This window comes from Megascapheus bottae, chromosome 3, assembly GCF_031878675.1.
Source record: "Megascapheus bottae isolate mThoBot1 chromosome 3, mThoBot2.hap1, whole genome shotgun sequence".
NCBI classification, from domain to species: Eukaryota; Metazoa; Chordata; class Mammalia; order Rodentia; family Geomyidae; genus Megascapheus; species Megascapheus bottae.
The window spans coordinates 172,437-177,948 of record NC_143511.1 but is presented as its reverse complement, the minus strand read 5'-3'; the positions used below and the strand labels follow the sequence as shown (position 1 = coordinate 177,948).

The 5,512-nt window shown below is 36.0% G+C and overlaps 1 pseudogene; it reads right to left on the bottom strand.

Annotated features, from left to right (window-relative positions):
• Positions 1 to 1,499: 1,499 nt before the first annotated feature.
• On the bottom strand, positions 1,500 to 4,979 carry LOC150064743 (vomeronasal type-2 receptor 116-like; annotated as a pseudogene).
• Between the last annotated feature and the right edge of the window lie 533 nt (positions 4,980 to 5,512).

The window sequence follows — 5,512 nt, the reverse complement described above, 5'->3', positions numbered from 1 at the left end:
AATAAAGATTTTTCAAAGAAAGATAGATGAATTTACAGAATCCACAAACAAAAAGGTGAGCGAACTCCAGCAAATGTCCAAATAGTATAAAGCTACTGAGCTAACCACTCAAATGGAAATCAAGGAGTTACAGAAATCCATACATGATCTAAAACAAGAGATGCACGTCATCAAAAATGAGCAATTAGAAGCAATGGAGATGAAGAATAAAGTAGATAGCTTTGATAGCAGATTATACAATGGAGAAAAGAGAATTTTTGGGGTTGAAGATAATTTTGTTGTTAAAGACAAAGAACAGAAAATAAGTCAATTCAAATCTAGGAAATATGAGAAAACGCTACAGGAGTTCAAAGATACAATTAGGAAGCCTAATTTAAGGCTAATTGGTATTGATGAGGGTCTGGAGAAAGAGATCAATGGTATTGGAAATATACTTCAGGGAAACATTCAGCCATGTTTAAGCAAACTATTGTTTGTCTATTCTTTCCTCGGCTATTAATCCATAAATGTAATACATTCTGACCGTATGAAAATATGGAACATCTTCTTTAACATACATTTTTGTTGTAATTAATAGAAGGGTTACATTATATACACCAGATTGTAGGTGCATTACTTCACAAACATTGATACCCTTTCACATGTCTTGGTCCCCATTTCTTTCCCTCCACCCTTGCTCCACATCTTGTTTACCCCCTTCCCTATCCTATTTCAAATAACCAAATAAGCGTATGTACAATATATCAGATAGCAAGGGAAAGTACTGCAACAGTATGAGATAACCAAGGGAGAGCAAAAGAGAAGAGAGATAACATATTACATTAAAGACAACAATCACTCATTATATGGCTTTTGTTTCTATATCCTAGACACATAAGTCCATATATGAGCATTCTTAAGGGGAAAATGCTAACAAAATGTATGCAAGGATTAAACACCATAGTGAAGTATAGGAAGAAAGTTAGTGTAATTTAAATATAGAATAATATTTATAATTCTAGACACTCAGGAAGCTGTTGACTGGTGATCACAGTTTGAATACAACCTGAAAAAATATTCTTATCTCTAATTTCCCAGCAAATAGCCAAATGTGATGTTGGTGGTTGAAGTGATATAGCCCCAGTTTTAATCAAACACCGAGGGATGATGGCCAGGTTTTAAGTTCAAGTTCCAGGACAAGTAATCAAAACACACATTTTAGCAAAGAATTATGAAAGAAAAAGTAAAAGAAGAGGCAACAGTAAAATTATAGTAGTGGAAATGATGAGATAAGTCCAGACTAATTAAAAAGCATCAAAAATACGCAGATTGAAATTTAATGAAATTTAAATTTGCTGGTTATGGCTAGAACTATTGAGTGTAGCATTATTAGAGAAAGGCATAAGAGGCACTTAGTAAATGAAGTAATTCCCGCCATATGAAGTGATATTTGATAGAAAAAATCAGAGTAGATTTATTCTAAATCTTCTATACATTTGAATAATCATGTTGGTTTCATATTAAGAGGGTTTGTTACTCCCAGTCCATGTTTTCCCCTGAAATCCATGCAGAAAATTTCTATCTGTTCTTTATAAGCTGATGTAGCATTTGGGGACAACGATGCAGCCCAGGAGCCCTGCACTAGAGACCAAGATGGAGAAGACCTCACAGCCACCATAAGCTTCCCCTTGTCACTGTGGTAGACAGGAAGGAAAGTGAGCCAGACACTGCAAAATACCAGCATGCTGAAGGTCAGGAACTTGGCTTCATTGAAGGTGTCAAGCAGGTTCCTGGCCATGAAACCACAGTGAAGCTGGCCATAGCTAGGGAGTTCAGGTATACCAGAACCCAGTAGAAAACAGTGAGGGAGTCTTTAGTACACAAGATAATGATGTGGCATTGTTCAGAGTGTTTATCTGTGTCAATGAATGCAGGAGAGATTCCCAGCCAGATTCCACAAAGAGTCACTTGGATCAGAGTGCAGATGGGAATAATGAAGTTAGTTGCCCCTGATACCAGCAGCCACATCATCCTTCTCCCAGAAGAAGTGGCATTGAAAGCCAGAACTACAGTTAAAATTTTAGCCAAGACTGCAGAAACAGTTACAGTGAATGCAACTCCAAATGTGGTTTGTTGGAGAATGCAGATGACTGTGTTGGGATGGCCAATAAACAGCAAAGGACAGAGAAATCAGAAGATGAGGGAGATGAGCAGGATGTAGTTGAGAGCCTGTTATTACCCTTGACAATAGGGGTGTTCTGATGTTTCACAAACACCCCAAGAACAACTGCTGTTAGTGTAGAAAAAACAAGAGATATGTATGTTAAGCCATCCCTATAGGCTCTCCATAACTCAGGATATTGTGGCTCTTTGGAAGCACTTGTTTCTCTCTCTTGGCATACTGATGATCTGGGCAACTCACACATTGCTCCACATATGGTGCAGAACTCAGGCAGTATAAAGAATTTAAAAGGAAATTAATAAATCCTTATGTAGACATATTTTTGACATGTCAATATTTACTAGCAAAAACAATATTTTTACTAAATATTATATGGTATGCTCATTAATATTTTTATATCTAATATGTTCTCATATTGATTGCCACAATCCAAGTTGAAGTTGTTTACTTGAGATGACTAGCATGCACATTGTGTCTTGCATATCTAATAACCTAACAATAATTCTCTATATTTCTTCATGCTCCCCTCATAATTCTCATCCTTTCGTGCACAACTCAATGTATTCAACAAGGTGAATAGGAAAGCTTGTACTCTCCTGTATGTCTATGTGCAACATGAATACTTGCTCTGTGGCCCTTCCTTGCAGTTATATTTGTCTTTGCTACTCACCTGTCATGCAGTAAGGAACCCAGAACCAAATCATTTATTGAAGGTATAAATTCATGATATGTACAACATTTGTAGCTTCTTCTTACATCAAACCTGACCCAACACTTGCTCTATTTTAAGAACATATCTGCCCACAAGAAACAAAGCTGTGGAACATCTGTGATTCCTTTATAATATAAAAATAATCTGGGAGAACTGAGACCTTGTAATTACAAGAGTTTTTCACAAAGTATGGCAGAGATCAAATTTAAATTACGGAGCAGTTGAATAAACATTAATAAAATAGACTCCAGAAAAAGGTAATTGTATATGTAATTCAGAATCCACTGTATTTTTTTCAGAAAGCAGTATTAGGGGCCAGCAGTTTTGCCTAATGCTAGAGTGCTTGCCTGCCATGCATGAAGACCCGGGTTCGATTCCTTGGTACGCCATATACATAGAAAAAAGCAGGATGTGGTGCTGAGGCTGAAGAGCCTTGGAAAACCCAAGGACAGTGCTAAGGCCCTGAGCTCAAGCATAGGACTGGCAAAAAAGCAGTATCATCCATTGTCACAATTAAATTACTAAGTAAAAGAAGGAAGACTGATTCTTAATGCACAACATTCTCACACATTTTCATGGATTTGGGGGGGGCACTAGGCAAGAATATAAATTTCTCTCAAAGGCGAGAACATACCTGTCTCATTAGCAGTCTCATCCTCTGAGTAAGGATTACTGTCAAAGCAACAGGCAGCCTTTTCCTTCTGAGAGCATTTCCTGAATCCAGGAGCACAACTCTCACTGCAGGCAGAGTGAGTAGGCTACAAAAATCAAATGAGTGCCAGTATCTGTTTAGCCTTTTTCCTAATTTTCCCAAAATTCTATTATTTGAAATAATTGGATTATGAAAAATAGTATTTCTACACATATAAATCCAGTCCATTAATTAAATGGTGTTATGGTTTGCACATCATGTGACCAAAAAGGCTTATGTACTATCGGGTTGTTCTGTAGTCTCTTGAACTACTGATAAACATGAACTTTTAAAATGAAGAAATTAATATTGAGAATGTGAATCTTTGTGGAGCATCCTTGAATTCATTTCATTTCATGTCTCCTACTCATCTGTGAAATAGTAAAGAGCAAGGAGGAAGAATTAAAAAAAATTTGCTATAAGATAAAGCACAGAGCTCCCTATTTAAGATCATGTGAACCACAGATACATATTATGTTCTTGCTTTTCCAGTATCTGTACTGTGAGAATCTTTTTCTCACAAAATCAATGATTTCATTCAATGATTCCTTTCTTAAAAATATCTGTGTAGCAGACCAACCTACAATTAAATGAACTCCCACAGAAGAGATCAAAATAAACCATTCAAACACATAAAGTGATCCCTCAGATAACTTATAACAAGTTTAGAATATGGTAAGAAATATGCAAATTGCATTTTTGTTAAATAAATATTTAGAAACAAATTTACAGTTTCTTAGGGGGATGCTGATTCTGGAGCTTGAATTCAGGGTCCAGACACTATAATTGACCTTTTCTTACTCAAATTTAGCACTGTACGATTTCACCAAGAGGTCAAGCTTATTTTATTGGTTATATATTGACAGAGTCTCACAGACCTTGCTATCCTGTTAGGCTTAAAATTCGTCTGTAGTTTTATATCTGAGCAAGGCAGTCTCCTGATTAGATAGGATTACAGGCACCAGTCACCCGCACAAAGACCTGATTTTTTGGTGGATAAATTAAGATAACGGTTGTCCAGGTATTCCTCCTCGGATTGACTTCAAACCTGTGATAGTCAGACCTGAATAGCTACCGTTATAGGAATCACTTGTTCCCATCCAATCAGCTATACATTTTTAGCGTAAAGTTAACTTCTATATCCTTAAAACATTACCGTTAAATGCAAGTCACCTCTGTTGATTCTATGGCCCACTCTATCATATCTCCAATAAAGACAGTTGATGACCATGTAGAACATTTGGAGAAAATTTTCCTATTTTCACATCAAGATCAAGACCTTCTGGAAAACTCCAAATGTTCACAATGTCATATTCTGCCACCAATTTTCTGTTGTCATCTAAAATCACCTGATCTCCACCACGATTGTAAAATAATGATGTTTTCAGAAAATAGTGTATCAGAAAGAGATACATTATTTTACGGTGAAGTATATTCCAAGGTTCAGATAGAAAACCTGAACTGAGAATAGTTCCTGATTTCTTTTAATCTCTGATTCAGAATTCAAGGGCAGAAGAAACATCTAATGAAGTACCCCAGAGGAAAATCTTGGAAGGAGTAAAAATAATATTTCTGAATCTTGATCAATTGGCAAAGGAGTAGAAAGCATTTTTTCAAGAGACTCTTATTTCATATAAATAATAATAAATGAGACATTTCTCATATAGCTATTCCAGTTTGCCACAAACATAAACTCTATCAGAGTCTATAGTTTGAGTTCCTGAAAATTGTAATACCTACAGTAGAATGCAACTAGGTCACTTACAAATATATATACATACATACAAACACACACACACACACGCACACACACAAACACACACACAGACACACACACACACACACACACACACACACATATATATATATATAGTTACACACATATATATATAGTTACTTTTGTTCAGCAGACCGTAGAAACTAATAGGAAAGTGTATACATTTGTTCT